The sequence below is a fragment of the Diadema antillarum genome, unplaced genomic scaffold (assembly GCF_040938485.1).
Source record: "Diadema antillarum isolate AM-2024a unplaced genomic scaffold, OU_Dant_1.0 seq00001501_RagTag, whole genome shotgun sequence".
Lineage (NCBI taxonomy): Eukaryota > Metazoa > Echinodermata > Echinoidea > Diadematoida > Diadematidae > Diadema > Diadema antillarum.
The window spans coordinates 233,658-258,146 of NW_027272235.1; the positions used below are offsets into that span (position 1 = coordinate 233,658).

General features: G+C 39.1%; 1 protein-coding gene across 1 annotated transcript in view; it reads right to left on the bottom strand.

Moving 5' to 3' along the window:
• Nucleotides 1-4,290, bottom strand: part of LOC139710112 (dual 3',5'-cyclic-AMP and -GMP phosphodiesterase 11A-like) — a 138,106-nt gene extending 133,816 nt beyond the window's left edge. Inside the window, exon 1 of the mRNA XM_071622045.1 lies at nucleotides 3,794-4,290. The gene's annotated coding sequence lies outside the window, so the exon portion shown is untranslated. The remainder of the gene's footprint in view (nucleotides 1-3,793) is intronic.
• Between the last annotated feature and the right edge of the window lie 20,199 nt (nucleotides 4,291-24,489).

Consider the following 24,489-nt stretch of genomic DNA (forward strand, 5'->3'; position numbering starts at 1 on the left):
TGTGCCATTAAGCAGAAAATGACTGTTTACACAATCCCTGGCGGGAAATATGCGGTATGGTGATGTAGTACCTCGTGTATCCGTGACTATGTGTGTGAACTTTGGCCTCCCACGTCAGCAGGAAATAATAAACACTCGCTTGCCTTTCATGTACAGCCATCTATACTAGTATTAGGTCACACTGCGAGGCTTTGCCGATACGCTATAATGTGAGATTGTGGTTAGTGATAGGGGAGGAACGATGCCATTTGAAACGTGCGTTGGTCTACATGAGACAACATAGAATTTAATGAAGGAACAACACTTCCTCCAAAAAAAAAAAAAAAGATAAATAAATAAATAACTGAAACTCTTACTCACTGTCCGTTCACTGCAAATCATAACCGAATTGTCGAATTCTGTTGTGTAATATATAAAATTATAAATTATAGATAGACTGAAACTATTGATGTCGACATAGTTATTTTTGACAGGATTCGATATGCACCGAAGATGACTTCTAAAATATTTCATTTGAATACAAAATCGAGGGTAATAATGAACTTTCTGGTCCTTGGGTTAATGTAATTTTGATGCTTATTCTGTCATTGGTTGTAAATCCACATTATTTTACTGCAAACAGCAGTGACTATTGGCGATATTGTCTCAGCCAGAAACGTGTGCAGGAGCCATCTGGCAACAGTTGAAATTTAACCCTCCCCGGACCAACATCTCACAAAGCCGCCCTAAGTTCCGGCTGTATACAGTTGCTGGTGGTGGCGACAGAGGTAACAATGCGGAAGAGAATTAATTTCTAGCTGATTATCATTGCATTGTATGTGTAAGAGCACATAGCATTCAAAGGAGCGAATTGCAATTCTGATGAATGCACTCAGCGTTGGGGAATAAAAAGAAATATCAACACTGTGGACATTAAACCATCTGGCGATGTTAAGTAAGGGAGGAAGATCAGAGGTTTGAAGATACCATCGATGCTTAATTGCAGCAGAGATTTACATGAGAGTGAGTCTAACGAACCACATCTCGTATGCTCACGTGTCTAATTTGTGTGCGCTCTTAATGCACATTAATTCCACCGGATATCAATCAAAATACTCATTAATTCCAACATACCTCAACTTGTTTCTGTTCACACCTTTAAAAAAGAATACAAATTGTAGTTATTAACTGTAGGTACTGTGCATGTCTCGAGAAAATGAAGTCTATCGCCCCCACCCCCGATACCGGCTCTTTCAGTCTCTTTTCCTCTCTCCATCACCCCCCCCCTCCCCCCACTTCCCTCTCTCATCTTCTTTATTAGTTCCACGGCGATTGTCGATACTCATACTGCCGATCACGCTGCACAGTTTGCCCCACTTACGGATTTCGAACTTTTCCAATTCCTTTCTCCACACCGGATCCTTCGGACGCGTCAAAAATACCCCCGTCTGATTAACAGGTATACCAGCTGAAAATAAGCATCATAATTTATTCATGTAGCTCGGCTTTAGATGGTGGGCTGTTATACGAGAGGAACACATTATTAAGAACCTTCAATTCTGCTAACCAGATTTTGAGAAGGAAAAAAAAAAAGATCCCACCGCTGAAACAAGTCGTTATGAAACTAATCACTTTCTTTGTATTCAACTTACATATCAAATTATGTATTTCTATGCGTTAGTAAATACTTACTATCACTTGCTTGTACCCATTATTTGAAGCAAGACTTTTCTTTTCATTCTATCATTTTGCTTACCTAACCGCCATTGAATAAGAATAAATCCTATAGATTAAACAAAGCAGCAATTAGTCAAGAAACCGGCATGAAGGTTTTTTTTTTTTTTTTTTTTTTTTTTAACTGTAAATCGGTACCGCCACAAATGATAATTTTCCCAAGCCAGTTAGTTTTCTTGCTGATCGTCCAAGTTTCCTGAAATCTAAGCGATATAGAGGCGCGGTAGTGGTCACAGTACATTTCACATCACAATCAAACATAGTCCTGTGAGGGTTGCGTAAAGAAGCAACTTCATTTCATTTATTCATTTTTATTTTCTTATCAATGTACGAAAGATATCATGCTAATTAAAACAACATATTCTAAAAATATGTCAAAATATAGTATGATTTCAATAGAATATTGGTCGTAAAGCAAACATGCAAGATATCTAAACGGTAAACATTCTGATTTTCTTTCAAAAATCCCTACATATTGAAAGCTTGTCTTCAACGCAGCATCATTTTTTTTTTACTGAAATTACTTTACAATATGATGTAATGCGGTCGTATAGAGATAACTGCTATCCGACAAATTGCTCATATGTAGCATATTCATTCATTCTTCTTGGAAAAGACTTTGTGATATGCGAAGCCAAACCGTAGAATGTTAAAGAGGACCTGTTTTCCGCAATACCATCGTTGCATAATTATTGTTTTCATTTCATGAATGACACTCCCATTCCATCTTTTGTTTATATCTATGAATGAAAAAGTGAAATAAGGTGCAATTAATGATAAATCGCACTCATTAAACAAAGTGTTTGACTTTCTCTTGCATATCATAAAACCGGCTTTAAATGCACAAATACAAACATGATAGTTCATCTGGGAGAGAAACAGTTGTAATAGGTGCGCTCTTTTTTTCAGTTGTCTTTTTTAGGTTATAATTTACTAATGTCGTCAAATGAATTATGAAGACTTTTTAACCTTGTAGCATGTCATAATCATCCACCTGGATACGGGCTAAGTGCATACTAAGAATCCAATCGCCATAATATGCTGTGTGGGATCCTTTGGGCAAATTTTGTTGTTAGCAGGTTAAACAAAAAACAAAAACAAAACAAAACAAAAACGTATTATCAAGACACTAACAAGATATATACAGAGATTTATGTCAGTAGGCCGATTTTCCCATGATGACATCATGATGATTCCATAATTAGACAATTTTCTTGTCGAATCTTTCAGAGCATCCGTCCCTCTCTTTTTCTCTCACTTTCTCTCTTCCCTTTTTTCTCTTTCTCCCTCTTCGAGAAGAAGAAGGAGAAGAAGAAGAAGAAGAAGAAGAAGAAGAAGAATTTTTTTTCAAAACTTTACGGGGTATTGTAGGAAGTGGCGTGTTTAGTCTAAAATCAATCAGGAACGGGAAGAAATAGCAACTACATCAAATATCTGAATCAGTAGGACCTATCACAGCGAACATATTTGTATACACGAGACAGCATAACCTCTCGTCGAGCTCGACGACATAAAGTTCTCCTGAAAACAAATACCGGGTTATTGTGGCAAAATTCAGTTTTGAAGCGTATAGTGCCGATGTTTCGAAATAATTTGTTTGAACATAACGCAAGTGCATCTATGACTGCGGATGCAGGTAAGTTTTTGAGGCCTACCGGCGCAAATTCCTTTGCAGTAGCACCTGTTGCGATCATGCAATTGGTCATGATATAAGGTTAATGATGTTAGACGTTGTAGAATTAATGTGTTCCTTGGACTTTGGTTGTCATCATTTCTTAATTGATATCGTTACCGTTTCGTATATATTACAAGTATACCATTCCTTCAAACGTTATGCAAACACCTATCTTCGCTACAGCCTTATCAGGCACTTAAGATTACAACTAATTGATTCGAATACTTCACTAACTTCGTTCTGAAACAACCTGTGGTAAACTTTGAATAATATGGTTTGATATTCAAATTTTCTGCATTGTGGACAGAAATTGTCAGCTGTTGTCGTCAACTGATTCTATAACTAGTTATAGTTAGTTACAGTTGTTGATGCACTGGGCTAAGCTAGAGTGAAAAGCGTACGTACCCCCAGTTGCCAATGCTTAATTTGACATCTAGCTGCTCCAAATGGTGGAATTCCAGGGCGACTGTGAGTGCAATGTTCCTATATTATAGGAGTCACCTTTGGCGCACTATTAACACAAACCTTCTCTCTGCAGTGGTGTACAAACAGGTACTGAACATGCACCGGCAATATTGTTCCTCGTCCGGGAAGGTGCGAAAACATAGAATATGCTGCGTTAAATAATTCCACACTGCGAGCGTACGATGCAGCTATGCAGGAACTCGGCAGCAAACCAGACGGTGTCGTATCGGCTTTAATAAAACTCTGTTTGTCAATAATTTGTCACCAACCAGGCATGCGAAGAGAGGGTGGGGTGCGGCGGGTGCGGCTGGAATAGGGCTTGAAAGCTGTAGGGTGTAAACTCGGCGAGGATAATTCGAGAGGCCGGGAGCAATCCCTAGATGCAGCTGCCTGCTCCCTTTCGATTCACGTGTGATTGAGTTGAGAAGAAGCGAAGAAGAGATCGTGAAGCTGGGAGAAGTAAAAAAAAAAGCCGGAGAAGGCAATTAAAGGAGGCAGGGAGACCATGTAAGAGGAAACAGAAAGAAAAGTGAGACAGAACCAAAAACAGACAAGGTTAACAGATTCCCTTCAGTTTCTTTTCCAGCACACACCTTGGGACGACTCGATCTTTGAACTACGTACATTACTGATTGACGAACTGCAAGGGGAGTAGAGAATGTCAATTGGGGGCTGTTGCCAGGCAACCAGGAAATACGACTATACATAGTGATTATGGAAGGTATCTCGACTTCTCAAAGCATCGGCTTGCCCGATGATAACTAGGATTTTACCCAGAACTCACTCGTTCTCTCGCCACCGAAAGAGTGCGTTGGCCTGAAAAAGTATCCGTCCCCTGAGGTCGATTTAAGTTGTTTGAGGGCAGGAAAACTGAATCATCCGCACTTTGTCTTTCCCTTATGGTCTTTTTCTTCTTAAGAATGAAACGCATTCTTTTCCTCTCTGTTGCCTTCCTACTCCTCTGTGTATTACCCTCACCCCTCTTCCCTGCCTGAATAAAGTCGGTAAAGATAAAGTGTACGATATCAAGAAGGGAGTTTCATACTGGAAGTGCAGTTAATCTCTCCCAGCTCCTTCTCTCATGCCTGTTTGTCCATCTGTCTGTCTTTCTTTCCCTCCATCGCTTTCTCCTCCACTCTGCCTCCTCTCTCTTTCTATCTCTGTCTGCTTTCCCTGTCTTTCCTTTTCTAATGCAGCACAAAAGCATACATTATGGCTCTAACATGTTGGCCAATAAAATCCCAACCTAGTCGCTTCGTATTCGTAGGTAGTAGAAACGTCATTCCAATCCTCCCACAGCCGGTGGAAAATACCAAGCATGTATGTTCATGCTAATGTGTTCATGCTGATGCTCTCTTGCGCTCTCATCTATTAATCAAGGAGAAGATTGATCGTTCGGCGGTCCAGACCGCATCCCCAACCGGCGTTCGGCCATCTCCCTAAACGCGAGCTCATTAGGACCATTCGCTGCTTTCGGGGTCTCAATTAACATTTGATTCTGGGAGGGTTAGCATCCGGGGCGAGACCACACCCGAACCTCAAACCGCTAGCCGACTCCCTACCCGGGGCAGCCTTAAAACAACACAACGTGCATTAGACATCCTTGTGTGTTTAGTTGATATCATTTTTTGTTCCCGCCACACTTCTGCTCATCTCTTAGCATAATGCCTTCGGCGTCTGGTGATATTTAGTACTCAGGCCGTTTTAATGTATCATTCATTTTAATCCAAACATGCAAGGACATTGCCTTTTCTCGCTCGAAATGTTTAAGCACAGCCATGAGTGCTGTACCGATATTAGGGGAAAATTAAATGGTTTCAAAGTAACGTCAGCTGAGTCATTGTTCGTTGTGGTGACACAACATAGCGCCTTATGAGTTTCTTCATTGGATTTTTGGTGGATTAATGGTAACATTTCTGTTACTACCATTTCTACCGTTACTGCCTATGGTGACAGTTAAAGCGACAAAGCGAAATTTGGTAAACTTATAGCTGTTCTATGTATCATTCGTTTACGAGAAATTCATTTGATATTCTGGACAAGTTTATGATTTCGTGTCATTTATGGTAGAATGAAATAGACGAGGCCTCGCCACCACTCTACGTCCTTCCACCACCTGTTGATGACCAGTTCTAATTCTACAACACACACACACACACACACACACACACACATACACGCAAGCACGCACTCACCATATATATATATATATATATATATATATATATATATATATATATACATATATATATGTATATATATACATATATATATACATATATATATATATGTATATATATATATATACATAGACTGTGACTGTGTATTTATATATATACATATGTATATACATAATACAGATCATTTACAGTGGTTTTGCCATGATGGAATCCGAAGATAAAGATTAGATTGAGTAATCAACTACTTTAGGAGTATCTACCTAGGTTGTTTGGTGATTTTAAACTGTGAATGAAATTGAACTGCATGCATTATGTCGACGAAGGGAGAGAACATTATGGTGGTACGGTATCTCATGCCATTCTCAACAGGTACAAAAGACTTTATGGCAACCACCAATTCAGTCCTGTGTGTTTTCGTGATAGGTACATATTTCATCCATTCTGATTTTGAATCAATGTACACACACACACACACACACACACACACACACACACACACACACACACACTCGCATAGATACGTCTAAATACACAAATCATCACATTTTTAATGTTTTTGTTCCAAATAATCTTAATTCCCCACCGAATTAACCTAGAAGGGAAACAGCCTTTTGTTGCTGCTAGATTCCCAGTGTGTCAGACAGAGCCCAATAATCACATTTCCTGTTTTACGAAAGCAAACGTAATGAATAATGGATAAAGCAACGATGTCTTTAACGGCGCCGCTAATGCTGTCACTCCGCTACCATTATCAAATGTCTTAAGCTGAAGACGTCTGGATCGAAAGAATAAGTATGAGGTTTATTTATGCTATCCAAGTTCTATGGCGCGTCAAAATCTTCGGGCGGCTGCGCGGAAAAGTCACACAAACCAGAAGTGAATATTCATAATTATACATTGCTTACTGCAAAATAATGACTGTGTGTGTTGCGGGGGACCGTTTTCTCCAATGTCCAATGAATTACTTGCATTACTTCTGTTGTTTGTTGTTACTTTTTCGTAACTTCATATTCTCTCTTGTATCCGCCTCGCTATCACGAGGAGTAATCAGCATCGGGATCATGTTATTAATCTTAATCCACGCCCCCGCATTGCCTACACAATCTCCATTAGCTCACCGAGCGTATTTTTGGTAGCTTTGTTGTTTGCGAGAATCATTGTGTTTGATATACTTAAGTAGTCCCTGGGATGTTGTTGTTGTTGTCGTGGTTGTTGTTGTTGTCGTGGTTGTTGCTGTTGTTGTTGCTGTTTTTATTGTTGTTGTTGTTGTTGTTGTTGTTGTAGAGACCGCTGCAATTTAAGACTTACAGATATAGGATAAAAGATGAAAGAGTAAAAAAAATGTATATCTGTAAATGCTAGTGCTTCAGAATCGCTGCAAGGGAAAAGCAATAGCCAAGAAAGTGTGTAAAACCAAAAACACGTTAAAGGGTGTGTACAGTTCTGGTCGAGGTGAAGATTTAGCTTTTAACGTTTTGCGAGATATTCAGAAGCTACTCTATGAGATGTCAAAGAGCATGCAGTTCTAAGGGGTATCAAAAGTTTATTCGATGAAAATCGGTTTTGAAATGGCTGAGATATCCAAAAACAAGGTGAAACAAAGATATCCTAATAAAGTTGGGGCATGTCGCCTTTTATTATTATCACTTTTTTGGATATCTCAGCCATTTGAAAACCAATTTTCATCAAATAAACGTTGAATCCTTAAATTACATGCTCTTTCATATTTCATAAGAGGCTTTTCATTATCTCACTTAGGAATGTTCAAAACATGAATCCCTACCTCAACCAGTACTGTACAGTCCCTTTAAGAAACAAATTCGAATCACAATTTTGTCTTCTTTACCGCTTGATTTACAGGATACATGATATCGCTCTTGCAAGCATAAAAATTCCCTTCAGTAATGATCTCCTGATTATTAGAGAGGCTAGAGGCTAATAGAACCATTTTTATTGTATATACGGCAATTCGGTTGCGAGCGGAATGCTCTATTTACCCGATATTGGGAGTGGTTGCATTAGATTATGAGGAAAAACAAATGAAACAGAAAGATTTCGATTCTATGCAAATTCGCCCCCATGAAAAAAAAAATTAACGACAACAACAAACACACGCACACACAATTATTGGTGTATAGCGATAGAGGGCTAGATATTATGGTCATTAGGAAAAAGGGTAAGAGAGAGGGTGGGAGAATAGAGAAGTATGTGTGTGTGTGTGTGTGTGTGTGTGCGCGTCTCGGTGTGTTTGTGTGTGGGGGTATAAATCATATTATGTGTGTGTGTGCACTTTCTTTGAATGTATGTGTGTGTGCAAAAGGAGGGGAAAGGGAGGAAGATGGAGAGAGAGGGAGAGAGCCCAGAGATGGGGCGTGAGGGGGAGTATATAGAACACCATCCTTAAATCGAGTGGACAAAAATGATGATGTCTGAGCAGAAAGCGGGTCGAGCTGTGAATTTTCTCGGCTTTTTCTTCCCGCTCTCTTGCACTCACGAGCAGTTCGGCACTCGGATCCACAGAAGCGTGTGATTAGTGATGCAAATAAGATGGCAACGGCACGCCTTTTGCTACTGATCGCATAATCACCGAGTGTCAATGCTTTGCCATGTTGTAAAAGAAGAGGCAGGTTCTTTTGACATCCACTTGAGTGAGCTGTTAGATATTATAAAAATGTCGAATGATATAGTGTTTTGATATCTGAGTTCTACATGGAGGAGTGTGTTCTAGATTTATATTTATGCCCCCTCAGAAGAAGCTTTCCAAAAGGGAAATCGGGACCTGGAAATTACGTAAAACATGGAAGAAGCAATATTTTCATTTTTGATCATTATGTTGACATCTGCTTCCCCCGGTAACTCTCTTCTTTTTCTCTTCACAAAAAAGTTGAATAATTTCTTCTTAGTAAATAGACATTTGTAGTTTTAACCGTTTTAGAAATCCTCCTTACGTTGTCTGGACTACGCGCGAGATTCGTTGTTTGTTTTTATGATTTCTCTTTATGAAGGTCTGCTCTTGTCTTTTATCACAAAAGTAATTAATAGAACCAGGCATCGCCTTTGTTTTTAAAAGCACTGACAGTTTTTGAGATTAGATGGTTCTTGACTGCGACGTAGAGGAAAACCCAGAACTTGATATCGTTTACGTCGTAACCGATGACCTGGAGAAGAATTTTCAATTCCCTTCCTCCCTCTCTCAGCGGCCAACCGCGTCGCCATCAGCAACGAACCCGACCACCTGACGATAGAAACGCAATGCAGCAACAAGCGAAATGCATCAGATGCATCAATTCAACACCGTCTGCAGGGAGGGAGATTGGGGGAGGGGGTAGTTTGTGGAGGGTGCGCAGAGGTTGGGTGATTTATCAATGTTGAAATGATTGATTCTTTAGGTAGCCCAGGCGACGAAAGGCTCTGAGAGCGACACTTACCTCGCTTTGTCATCTCCATTAGGATTTTAGGTGTGAGTGCACGCTTCTCCTTATGGGGAGACAAGTGTAGTGCGCCCTACCCCTATTTCTTTCTTTCTTTTTATGTGTGTGTTTTTTGACAAAACTGAAGCGTAATATGAGCGCAGTAAGTGAGATGCGACCATTCCGTTAATTAAGGTCATAAAATATACTTGTTTGTCACCTAGGGTATGTGCCAGACCGGCCGTCACTCGGCCCCCTCATGCACTTGCAGTGAACTGCATGTGTCTTATGAGAGAGAGAGGAACAAAAACAGATGATACAAATAAGATCTGTAAAGCAGTTGGACTTTTTTTTTTCGTTTCGCCCTCAGAGTTTTCCATTTTCCTCTTCTATAGATCAACATCATAGCTGCCGTCGCCGGGTAGACTAAAACATTCATATTTCATCAAGACTCGTTGTGCACGATGGCGGATGAAGAGCAATTTCTGCCCATGCCAAGTTAGCTCGTCTCGATGTAGGCCTACACGTACATCGTCATGATTATGCACCGCCCACTTGAGCACTTCGCTGAATTTCAGGCAGCCGTATAAGAGATGGGGCATCTTCTCTTTCCTCTCACTTGCTCACACTTTCAACACAGTATCGTGAAGGAAAATGTTTGAACATGAAAGTCTGTGCGCTCATCAGGCATAGTTAAAACATACAAGACAGGGTAAATATTATACAATAGCGCATGCTCTATCATGCACTATACTGGATATAGGACAGTATACACTGGACTATAAAACTCCAAGTACTTTAATACTAACCGAGTGCCGTTTTGTTTCACCTGGGCTGCAGGCCGAGGTAAAATATAACTACATGCACGAGGGATAATTTAGTATTTGGAGTTTTGTAGTTCAGTGTATACTGGTGCATCAATAGAATGTGCACTAAAAGTTATACAGTAGTATAGACCCTCGATCTATATGCATTTTCCGTAGGTTTAGGCCCTACTGCATCAAGTACTGATTTCGTTCCCCGTTCCGAAATCTACGGTATAACGGTATAGGGCTCACACCTGTAAATAAAATGGACTGTCCCAGACCCCTTCACAAATTCGTACCAAAGATACCAAAATAAATGAAGAAAAAAAATGATTAAAAATCAATGATGTAGTTTGGCAAAAAACTGAATAGCTGTAGATATTGAGCACGAATTCCTCTACAAACTGCATTTTGGTAAGAAGATGAAAGCTTTTCTGATGGAATTTGAGGGGACTATATTTCATTGGGTACGTGTACGGAAAATAGGTGATTTTCTTGAGTGACAAGAACTCGTAGTCTGGCTTTGCGGACCCCTGGACAGAATTAGAGCAGAACAACCCACCCTGGAAATCTGATGGATGAAAGGTAATATCTCACTTATTCAGGATAGTGAAGATGAAACACCTCATTTCTCCCAGTTATTTTACAGAATTTTTTGAAATTCGAATTTTAACACACGTCTCTATGGGGAATTATTTACCCGTGTGAGCCCTATACGGAACGTCCGTGCCCTACACCAAAACTTCCACACGTGATGCAATCTAACCAATCACAACTCACGCTATGCTTTGTATTCCTATTTACTATAACTCCGTAACTACGTGCGAAGTTATTTGCTCTTTGAAAAAAAAACATTTACATGTACGTACAGCAGACTTGTCAAAGTGTTAAAGAAAATTACTGCATGCATGCCACCTGATGAAAGGGGAAAACACATCGGGTTATAAATACGATACTTTGAAAATACCAACTTGATGGATTTGGAGCAGGTGAAAACCAGATATGATTTAAAACACTCATGGGAATAACTGTCCTGGCTTAACTATGACCCCAACACTTATTCCAGTTTGCATTCTCCTGTGGACGAGGCAATGGGGAAAAAGAAAGGAAGAAATTACAGACGTAAATGGTTTGACACATTAATTCACAAAGCGGAGAAAAATATCCCAATTTGTTTGAGAGTTAAGCAATCTCACAAAGGCGTTTGCTGAAGTAGGTTTTGTTATTGTTAAGAAGTGACTAAGATCATCACCACTAGATATTATCCTGGTCCCTTTTCCCCCTATAGGGCTCTCTTTAGCATTTTTAAATGTCTGTGTTGTTGGAGCAAGCAGCTAACGAATAGGTATAGCGTCAATATCATATCTGCCCTCTCTCCTTTTTTTTCTCTCTCTCTATCTTTCTTTCTTTCTTTCTCTCGTGGTCTCCTCTCTTCTCTTCACTCTCCCTGAGTGTTATTTTCATGCCTGACTCGTCAATGACGAACGCAGAGAGGATTCCCCGTGACGAATTAGTCAAATTTCTCTTTCTGCATTTTTAATATGTACATTTTTCAAATCTACTACGTAAATATGATGAATCGAACAAAACTTAGAAAAAAACAGGTTTGACAGTATTGCATCTTTGAAAATCGATTACACCGTAGTTGGACAGTCATCGTAAAGTTATTGAAGTGTGAAAGTCAGACTGTGATTGTTTTCCCTGGTTTAGACGTTAAAGTCGCATTCATCTCTTCGCATCTTCAGATGATCTAAACTGTAATGCGCTCCATGAGGCAGAGATAGATGGTCTTTGTGCGCACATTAAAAGGTCATCACCATTAAGCCACAATTGAGCACAGTCCCCTGTATGCATGCATGGAGCTCCATCGTGGGATGAGAGAGAGTCAGTACCAAATATCAATTAAATAAATCTCTATGAACGGGTCAGGGGTCACGGAATGTTTTCTTCAAACGGCGGAGGGGGGGGGGAGGGGTTGGAGACAGACAAAGAAATTTTAGAGAAGAAATGAGAATGACAGAGGCTTCACGACTCCTTGCCGCACATAACGAAATAATTTTTTATGCGACTGTAAATGTGCACGTGATTAAATCACGAGCATATATCCTTCCATGTGATTGTATATGACATATATCACACTTTTTGTCAATATCATGTATAGAACACACGTACATATATGCAAATATGACGTCATTTACTAGCACATCATCTGTGTATTTTATGGTTTATTATCTATAGACAAATATGGTTGCAATGTTGAATGTTTCATGTTTGCGTCCTTGGTGACTGCATAACATAATATAATTGGAACATGCAGCTGTGGAATGAATTATGATGATGCAGAAACCGATTTAAATTCAGTTTGTATTCTCCTGGCATCGCGACGCGTCGGAGCCCACCAAAAAAAGAAGAAATTACTAAGACTTAAATAAATTTACATTATCTTAATGTTATTATGAGCTCTCCCCTTGAACGATCTTAAACATATCTTCAAGCTAACTGAAAGATCTTTCACTTTTTAAAAGGCTTAGATGTACACTGTATGTATATATATATATATATATATATCTATATATATATATATATTCAATAGTGAGTGAACTAACGATAGCTTTGAAAATCCAATGTTGTATTCACGTTTCCTTGATCTCGTCTCCTTATTTAATCATGTTGTTCCTAAACTTCACAATACCTGCATGTACCTGATGATGCTTTCTGGTTAAAAAAAAAAGAATGCTTTAAAAACTCTACAGGGCATAAAAACTAGTAATCAAAGGCATCACATTACGTGAATATGATCAAAATGTGAGATTTTACGTGACAATTTTGGCCGTTTGAATATAAACGAATAATTCGTCTGTAACGAACATTTTACCTCTTCAGAAAGAAGATGAATTCTCTTCACGGAGATAAAAACTACAGGTGCGAAGCAAATGTCACTTCGTACGTTTGGTAGACTTGAAGCTAAACTTCAGACCGTTGTAAAGCTTCATACGTGCGTGCAATGCACATTTTGAGTGTGTGAAAAAGATGCAGAAGACGAAGAAAAAGTGTTAAAAGTAAAGGAAAAGCTATGAGACGAAGAGGGAGTACTTAGGAGAATGATAGAGTTTCGGGTTTTACCAGGACGACTGTAGCATAATATTAAGTATTGATGACGATATGACAATGTAAAGAAACCAACAAAAGAGATGTAGAAATTTTCAACAGCTAGTTCGAAATATAGCTCTCTTTCAGTTTTCGCTGCATGCAAGGTTTTCTTTGACGACATACGATATAGTAGGTTATCTCCTCTCCGAACGTATTGCTCACTTCCAGTATGAAAAGCTGCCTGTAACATGGGAAGGCCTATAACATGGACCGCCGTAAACAGGGCTGCGTGTTCTGAGTTAGAGGAGCCCGCCCAGGAGATGCTTAGATCGATAAGCAATATATATGACACCACTTCGAAAAGGCGTCCAAAAATGGCGACCGACACTCTAACCGCGTGTGGCATTCCATACTATAGGGCATCACTGATGGCATGGTAAGATAATTCATGTTCGGGAGATAAACGACGGGCTTCCGATTTGTGAAACTAACGCGTTTGCCCTTCTGAGTGTTACCTGCAGATGGGTCTATCATGGCAAGAGGTGGTTTGGGAACATGGGCATTCCATGAGGGGGGGGGGGGAGGGGGAGGGGGGAGTTGTGTGTTGTATGTTACAGCGATTGTCGAAATTTACGTGCTTCCTTGTTATTTCTGTTTGCTTGCTCGATCGCTCTTACTTTATATTACCACATTGGGGCTCTGTCAATAGTTTGGTGGACGAATTATCTGACAAGAAATTGTTCACATCTACTGAAATTATAACTGATGATAACCGGTGAACGATAATAATAATAATGTGGTCTCTTTTACCCAGGGTGGCCTCTTCCAGAGGCCGTGGAACCTGGGGGTGGAGATGGGGCTGCATACCCCCCCCCCCCACCTTCCCCCACCCCCCACCCTAGCCACCCCTACACACACTTTAGTTAAAAAAAAGGTTATTATAAAAAACGAAATAAAACAAAAAACTTACAAAATATCCCCCAAAATGCAAAAAAATCCTACTTTGGAGGGCTTTGCTCCCTTATCCCCCCCCCCCCCCCCACACACACACACAGGGAACACGTTCCTCAGCCCCTGTCTTGAGAGGCCCCTACAACTACTACCCTTGCGTTATCAGAGAGAGAGAGAGATAGAGAGAGAGAAGGGGGAGGGGTTCACACAAAAAAAAATCGCACTTAGTAAATTTGATTTAGCGCTTGTCAATCTTAGCGTAACGAGGACTCACGAAGTTTGATTCACAAAGTCGGTCTTAGCCTGATATGAACCTATTGGCTAATCTAATTTCAAAGCAATGTTCGAGTCTAAAAAGATGAACATGATTAAGTGGTTATCTGCCGATATTAATTCTTAGTAAATCTAGGAAAATAGATTACTCTAATTTCTAATATTTATACATGTAATATCAAATTCCAGTAATTATTTTTAATTCAAAACGTTTATTATAATTATTTTTGGCGCATGAATAGCCACACGCAGTTTGTGATGTTTATGTCAGCAAAGTTTCGCATGATTTGGAGACTTACTTAATTCCTCGTGAAATAACCCCATGGTACCCATTTATATCTATACACCTGGGTCGAGAGGGACATGGTTAGTAAACATATCTTGTCAATGGATGTAGGCACTAGACGGAATTCGAACTCAGGACACCCGATGTGTAGTCAATTCCAGAGTCTTATCCACTATTCCAATAGTTCCACAACAACTATGTGCCGGCGAATATACATCAGGGACATGGTGTCCCTCTTGACCCAGATGTAAAAGATAAATGAATAATGATAATAATGATGATAATAGTACCCGTAAAGGAGGGACCAGACAATGATGTGTTAATACATGTAGACCTAATTACGACATGCCCGATAGAGCGCTGACGGCTGATAGGGCTACCCGGGGGTATAATTGGAACAGGGGGCTGTTTCACAAAGAATTTAAGTCGATCATAAATTTTAAGATCAACTTAAAATTATGGCAGGTTGTGTGGGCTTCCATATTCTACCTGCCATATAAGAATGACAAGTTTGGAGACTTTCTCATACAGGCATTCATTAGAAAATTAAGTAAGGGACAAAGAATTTTTTCCCGTGTAAATGTTGACAACAATTTCTAAGGTGGATCCTGAGAAACATAAGATAAAAACTTGAAAAGAGAAACCAATTGCTTACCATAATTTTGATTTCAATCTTAACTTTTTAAGTATGACTTAAATTCTTCGTGAAACACCCCCAGAATACATTCAACTGATCATGGAGTAGAAGAAATCATGCATGACTCAAGAACTCGTTTCCCCATCATCTTTTATTGCTTCTCGCGTTATCGTTTTTTGCAAGTTTCACATGTTGATCGATGGCATTGTGCATATGGAAAAAAGTACATAATATTTAGAAGATGGAAGACTTAACTCGTTCTTTGTTCTCTGTAAATGTCAATAATACGTTTTAAAGATAATCAGGATAATGGGACGATTCCCCCACAACACCAATCCATCTTTTCAGCAAGACTGCGCCTGGTAAGCCGAATTTTTGGCTCGAAGACTTGTTCTACAAAACAAAGTAATGAATCTATCCAAAAAGGATCCCAAGTACTGAAAAGTATCGAATATGAATTAAATGGAATAGACTATATAGTGTACTTAATGTTATAAAAATCTTATGCATGTTGGTGTTGTTCTCGAATACTAGATAGCTTGTGAAAGGCTTAACCGGCATACTCAGCAACTAAGGTACTCTATGAGCAGTGGAGCCAAGTGGTACGAGTATCGAAATGTAATATTGTATGAACATTGATTCGCACGGGTATGCACAGGTAAAGGTAATGCATGAAGTTTTTTACCAGGTCTCTGGTTACAGTTCATTATTCTCGAAGATTCGTTATTCCGAAGATTCTTTAATCATAAAATGAAATGGTTCGTTCGACCAAAATGATACAAGGTTCGTTATTCCGAAGGTTCAATAATCCAAAAAATGAAGTAAGGCTTCCTCACTCTGAAGTTTCATTGATCCGAAAATGAAATAAGGTTCCTTATTCTTAAGGTTCTTTGATCCAAAAATGAAATAATGTTCGTTATTCCGAAAGGTGGTGGTAAATCTGAAAACAAAATAAGGTTCTTGAATTCCACAGGCCCGTTAGTACGCACCTTCTTTTCATCTTCAGCTTAACGAACAGCATTTTCTTAGGCGTAGTCTATAAGGATTTTGTATTTTTCGGGATAACCATCCTTTGGGGTAACGAACATTACTTCCTTTTCGGATGAACGAACCTTGTGGAAATAGCGTACATCACCAGAGATCCTCCAAAGAAAAAAAAAAACCCACATCAATACTTAAGCCTCACTTACCAAAGCTTTAACGTTAGCTCTCTGGTAGGTCATCAGGGAAGTCCATATATGAGAACACAGGTTCACTGGCCTATTGAAACTACACCCTTGGCCATATTTGGCTTGCTGTTTTGGTTGTTGTTGTTTTTTTAAGCTCGTTCCGCGTCTGGTTCATGTCACCGACTGTTTTTCTGCGATCAGTATGGAACGCTGTTTTCTGCACTGTTCAATTGTTCTCTACACCTGTTCAATAATTATGATCTCTGCACCTTGTTCAATTGTTCTCTGCACCTGTTCAATTGTTCTCTGCGTGCCTCCCCGAGTGTTTATTACTGTAGGCAAGTATGTGTAGATTGAAGGCAATCGTGTGCGAGACACTGCTGCGTGCTCAGCTGTTCTACGACTTCATTGCCGCTAGAGTAACCATCACTACTATAAAATCATATTATAGGGCATTTGACATATTCTACACGTGCACTCACTTTAGAGTTACATATATTAAAAGACAAACATTTCGCCTCCTCTCAGGTGTGGACTTATGGAATTCATATCAAACAAACGTCGGAGGTGGATAGAATAGAATTGAAAAAAATTGTAAGTCAGACAATTGATAAGAGGGGCCTATTCCAGAAGTATATCATGATAATTATGAAGAAAGCTCAAAGAACAGTAAAATTTTATATTCTTTCCCAGACGTTTTGAACAACAGAAAGCAATTTTCTTTTCAGTTTATTCAAAGCTTAGTATTTGTTATTTGTCTGTTTTTAACTCGAACACAAGAACAATACAGTGTAACTCATGAAAATCAAAGAGTACAGAAAATTGTACCATACAACTTATAGAATGCAAATATTCTACCACACGATTCATAATGAAATCAAATTGTACAAAAATTGTGAAAAAAAACAACAACATTGTTCCTGTGTAAGTATGCTTGTAGAGGAGTGTTGTTAGAGTCTAGGCGAGGCAAAACTTACCTATCCAATCGAACTCCGCCTTTAAAGAGAAACCACAGTCAGTGACCCACGATGGCGCTGTTTGATGTAATGAACACCTATGAAATTACTCCGACCTGTCAGACGGATTAGGGGCGCTAAAATCGAGTTATGGTAATTCAAGATTTGATTACCGCGCCATGACCGTATCGACTGCAAATCAGTGCCTGCTCCTTCGAGGGGGGTGGGGTCCCGTCCTGTGAAGTAACCCCCTCCCTTCACTCTCATCATTCACAAGGAGTAAAGGGGAGAGTTGAATCGACCTTATCGAGATGAAGACACCCAACTTCCAATGCTCGTGATAATCAGCGTATTATTTTTAGACTGGTTTTGATTGTCTTTGATCCCAAAATGAAACTCAAAAGTAATAATGTTTCGAAAGTGACCTTTCTACGCAATATGTCGAAATGCAAACGCCCTACCTTATTTATAAACGATGTCAGATGTGCAGTGGTGACGAAGCGCTGGTTTGCAACTGTATGAATTCTCCCCCAGTTAAAGCTGTCATGCAGTTTGATCTCACAGAGACAGTTTCCCCAAATATAAAAGTGGATTGAGTGAATGCAGCAATATTAGTAGATCATATCAGTGTTGTTTAAGGAAAATTGGACGATCCATTAAAAAAGTTACGGATTTTTTTAAACTTTCGGTGCCGCCGTCGCTGGATAAGAAGACTAAAACAGTTCGTGACATCACTGCAGAACAACTATAAAAGAAAAATGTAAGGAGAATTTTAACATATTTTCAATTTTCTAGCATAATGAAAGAGCAATTGACTTACCTCTATCATAAAGCAGGGGCATGGCATCACCATTACACATTTTGTAAGCAACAAGTCGTAGAAGTGTGTCTCTTTCATTAAAAGATTTTTTAGTGGAAAAATGAGCAAAGAAACGTGCATTCCATCGGGATTTTCCGCTAATGAATTATATTCATTTCTGGTCAGTTCCTTCTGTTTGCGTTTGTTTCATTAAAAAAAATGACATTTTGTGGAATTCTCTTCATATTTTCTTTATATTATGGCTATTTTGCAGTGACTTCCAGAACTTTTGTAGGTCTTCTCATCCAGCGATGTGGCACCATTACGAATTTATAACTTTGTAATGATTGTTCAATTTTCCTCAAACTTCACTGATTTCTTTTATTCTTATATTGCTGCATTCACTCAATTTATTTTGGGGAAACTTCTTCTTTAAATCATAAAATAGGAATATCTAAAATTAAGGGGAACCCTCTAAATGTACTTGCTTGTAGCCATAATTTTACTTAAATACACAGAATGCTACTAGACTTAGAATATTTCAGCGACATGGAATTTTGTGTTCCTTTAGTCTGACGTGTGATCATTCCAGCCTAGGGATATGGTATGTCTTGAATTTTATGATCAGGTTTACGCTTCGATGAAATTATTCTCATAAGGAATTATCCTTCCGTACTGATGAATTTCAACATCAGATAATATTATTCTCAATTAGCATGATGAAAGAATTTGCCTATTTGTGTTATAAGTGAGAATGATTTACACACATGTAATTACTTCCGGGCTGTAAATGTTATCGCTATTGTCATCGTTAGCTTCTTCTTTTTCTCTTCCCTCTCTTTCTTCTTGTTTTTTATTTCTCTTGTTTCTGTGTCCTGCTCCTCCTCCACCTTTCGTAATCCTCCCCCTCCTCCTCGTTCTCCTCCAGAGCCTCTTCATTTTCTTTGCCATTCTTAATTGCATTGCCTTTTTTCATATCACAATTGTTACTGTATACAACCTAACTGATAATTTGAAGAAATCTGACCAGCTTATCGTGCGTCTTGGAAAAAAAATGTCGACTCCGGGATCGTTGTTGCCGAGGAGAAAATGATTTGTTTATCAAACGTCGAGGCATATCTCTGTGTGGTACAGGGGTTGCTTAACACGGTGACGTTGTCATTCCTATATACTGTGCCTCTAAAGAAGATCTAAAAATATCAGTTTTAAGTAATCACCAACCTGTTTAAAGATCCTATACTTGATTAAACGATTTGGAGTGAAGGTACGTATGAGTAATGCCTTTGGAAGAGGAAGATGCCCAGCGGCATATTAGCAGTTAATTTCGTATGAAAGCATTTCCTGTATATAGCTAATCAGATGCTGAGGTTCTCCCAGGGACAATTTCGTCACAACCTATACATGAGAGGTTACCAAAGACACCCATCAGAATATCATGAATTTATTGAAACACTGTGTGATCAGTCTTATCCATGTGTGTCAAGACTGAGTGTCGATAATAGTGGATGATGATCAGCGTTGCGTCGTATTCTCTTTCTGGTCGCATCAGGCAGACCTAAGAAATTAAATCCGCTCCGATACGCCAAGAGCGGGATTTCTCTTTCTCCTCACTGGCGCCAAAAAGTCTTTAGAATGCAAAAACGCAGTCAGATGAGGAGCAGCATTACGGAATTCAGACTTACGTGAAATGAAGGTTGAATACAGACGATAGTGCTAAGGGTGGTGTTGTTGTTGTTTTGGTTTGTTTTGTTAAGATTTGTTTTCTATTTTTGCTCGCTCGCTTGTAAAGAGACGTATAGATACTGTGTCATGGATATGTCCTAACATCACATTTTTTTTTTTTTTGGAACTGTCGATATTGTTGCAACCATTCCCCTTGTCAAGTACAGTCTGTCATGTATATGTGACAAAAGGACACTGAGAATAGGTAATTATCAAAGCGTGAAGCTGTGGTGATGACAATATGCGAAGCATGCCTTTACCTGATAAGATATCCAACGAACGTCTAATAGAAAATATGAAACAAACGAACAATATTATATGTATTCCACCTACATTGCTGATCGAATTAAAGGATTTCGCTAAGTCCTTTAGCATATTCGACCGAAGAAGGATTTCATGCATGAGAGTAGTGACCTGTATGCTCTGAAAAAGAGGTCAATGTTCAAAGTTAAAAAGATGCATTTGTTTGTGACCATTCCAATGTTTACCTGCAGACGTCATTCCCATCACAGACATGCTTGAGTTTAAAGGGATGGTATAGTATTGGTGGAGATGAGGATTTGGCATTTAACTTTCTGCCAAGAAAACACTTATGAAATAATACAGAGCATGCCATTCTAAGACGAATTCAACTTTTATTAGATGAAAGTCGGTTTTAGAATTGCTGAGACATCCAAAAACAAAGTAAAACAAAGCAATTCTATTAAAAGGTGGGTCCCACCTTTTATTAGGAATTCTCTGTTTTGGATATCTCAACCACTTTAAAACCAGTTTTCATCAAATCAATAAACGTTGAATCCATCTTGGAATTGCATGCTCTTTCATATTTCATAAGAGGTTTCTCAATATCTCACCAAAAACTGGTAGAAACCTGAAGTTAGGTCTCAACCGAAACTATACGATCCCTTTAACGCGGCCAAGGGTTTAAAGGAGACCTCCGGATGATTTTCAGGTTTTGACATTTAAACAACTATACTAGTTATACTGAGTACAGAGTTTCAGGATTTATAATGATTAGGATAAAGAATAAGAATGTTTTCAAAATGTATAACAAATTGCAATGAACAAGAATGATGACATGGCAGCCTCACCATAAGAATGCATGAGTTGGGGCTCAAGAAAGCAGCACAAAAGAAGAAGGCATGCATACATTATATACACAGGTGACCTTGCAAGCAAGCAGCATTGTAATGGAATTATACTACCACATTTCTGAAATACGTGAGCCTCCTTTGTCATCATCATTGTTCAGTTTAATTTGCTTAAGGTTTTTCAAAGTATCGTTTCTCTGCTCAAGGACCACAATAAATTCCACAAATCTACACACGGAGCTTTCGATTTATGTACTACATGATGTGAAATTATGAAAATCGTCTGGAATGCCCCTTTAAGAGGATGTTGTTCTTTGTCATTATAATATGATATTATGTCATTATAATATAATGACATTAAGTCATTATCTTTCACTATATCATAATGAAAGATATAATGATATCTTTCACCATGTTATAGTGAAAGACGGCATTACATCCGGCGAATGTTCTTAACCAGCATGTGGTAATCGGCTCAACTCATGAGAGAAAGTTTGTGCATGATATTCCAAGAGAAGGGCCAGGATTTAAGATGGAGGTTTTTTATCATTATAATGATAGACGGCATTACATTCGGCGAATGTTTTATAACCAGCATATGGTAATCGGCACAACTTAATGAGAGAAAGTTTGTGTATGATATTTCAAGAGAAAAAATGATTTGCCTTCTACTTTCTCTCTTTCCTTAGATATCACAGCGTACTCCAACGTCAATAAGTCTGTAAGCACTTATCCATCCCACTATCGAGTAATCTTCATGAACAAACACGAGCCTATAGCACCTCTAATCTTTCATATCTAACGCCTTCCCGATACTGCTGTGTATGGAAAACAAAAATGTTAGCCTGATTGCTACTTTATTTCTGTGAATGTCTCTTGTGTCAGTCGCACTACGTAGTTTAACACTGCAAACGCAAACATTAAAATCAATATTTCACTTCCGATGGATTAATCTGCTATTTAATACGCAGAAGATACAGTTGTATTACCTTTTGCAATTAGAGGGTTTATTAAAGATTAGCATATTATAGGGTTCTCCAAAGTTGTTTGTCCAGAGTTTTAATTTCGTGGTTAGGCAAGTTGAATACGGGTTGCAGAGGAGAAAACGGAAAATAGCGAAGTGGGTGGAATATGACTCTAAATCCAGGAGATTGGTGGAATAAATTGTGTCCGTAAACAAGCGTCATCCTCTTATAGCATCATCTCTCCCAAGTCTTCATCTTTTTATCTTCCCACACCATAGTTTCGTCTTCTTCTTCTCGTCTTTTTGTCTTCGGCCTTCCACTCAACTCAATCTCCTTTTCTTGCTCCTTTTCTCAGCCCCAGCAGGTGATGGATCGACCTGTATTATGCGATTCATACATGCACTCTTCAGCATAAGTGACGAATCTGCTGTCATCACTAGCCGGACGGGAGAGAGTGGTGAGGAAGCCACGAGAATGCACGACGCTAGTCGGTGTCGTTTCGGCGATGTACCCGACGGACGTCTGGGACTTTCTTCTCTAATGCTGACCAAACCTTTTTTTTTTCCTTGGGAAAAGTCCATTTTCTGACTAAAAACAAGTATAGTCGTGACAAAGTCGGATTGATGGTAATGGACAGTCCCAGGGCTTAGTGGTTCTCAAAGTGGACAGCCCCGTACTTGTCCTGGTAAGGCGTAAATTCATCGTCTGTAAGACAGTTATTTTGTCCATGAAGTTAAGTCTGTCATATTCCCAACACACCGTAAAAGCATGCTTAAAGGAGACATGTATCACATTACTGACGTAAAACGGTGTACTTAAGGTATGACGTCAATATTATTGTACGCCGTTGCTCGTAATCTAATGAGTCCAAAATTCCGAAGCATGCACACGTCCGAAAGCGAATAAGGCCACACACTCTCAGAAAATAGCACAGTCAGGTTATATTTATACAACACACACACACACACACACACACACACACACACACACACACACACACACAAATCCAGGTTCTTATACGCAGAAGGGAGCAGGAGGGACACCCCCCCCCCCCCGAAATGCTTTTGGTAAGACGATTATCCTGATGTTGTACATGTACTTCAAATGTTGTCCAAAATAATCAATCTTATAAGACTCTAAATAAACATAAATCCAGTGAAATAGATGAAAATAAGCAAGGACATACAATGTTATAGCTATACAGCCCCCCCCCCCCAACAACAAAAAGGTCCTTGAACACAGTCCCTCGTACCTAATACGCAACATACAGGTAGTATTGTCTTGGGTGCCAAAGTCAGATTTTGGGCCGAACAGTGTTTCATCGTCCTCCCGATGTAATTGGCTGGTTTTACCCTATTCAAAATAAACACGGCTGCTAAAATCTGAAATTTCCTATAATATCCTCCTAAGAAGTGAAAATCATGTTACAGAGTGATTGGGGAGATTGAACTAAGGGAAAACTGCAAAAAAAAAAATCATATCACCAGCGAATTCTTCTCCAACTGTGATGGTACAACATACCTACAGTAATAATGTCAAAACCATTTAATAGATTTTTTTTTTACAAAATCTTATCACGACTGTGTTGGTGTCTACATGGGCGTTTCCGTAGCCTATAGATAGTCTCAAAAATGCTTGACTTGATGAAAATAAATTACATTCTACTAATATTGTCTGTATTCATGTATTCGTAATGTGAATTTCAAGCGAAAATTATGTGATAAAGAGTTCATGGGAGAATGACCGGATAGAAATGGGAAAATTATGTCTTAAAGCGTACATTCAGGCTTGAAAAGTATATTCCAAAGAAAAAAAAAGTGAGCTCATCAGATTCTTGTTAACAGCTGTTGTGTGAGGTCTACAATAGAGTTCAAACTTAAAGTAATGTATTTAAGAGACTGGTAATTTGCGCCTTGCTTTGTATGTTTTGTTTATTGGTGGGGAGTGTCGCTAGTTGTATTCTTACCTTTTGCACCTAAATGCGGAGCCAATGAATACGGCAGAAAGCCCCGACACTAAACGAGGCTATTCTTACGCAATCCGTATAGAAAACCCGGCTTGCATTATCCATTGTCCACTCCAGTCTTTTGAACTTCAATCCTCGACCATACTGAAAGAATGCTTGGTGTCAAAGATCTTTTTTAGCGACGGGCAAGGCCTACCAATAGGCGTAATGAAACTGCCATCCCTATAATCACAACCTGTTGTCTACAAAATCACTGGAATTCTGACATGGGATTGTGGTTTGAGGGGGTTAACTCTTTATTTTGTAGTTACATTGTGGGTACTTGATCCGGACAA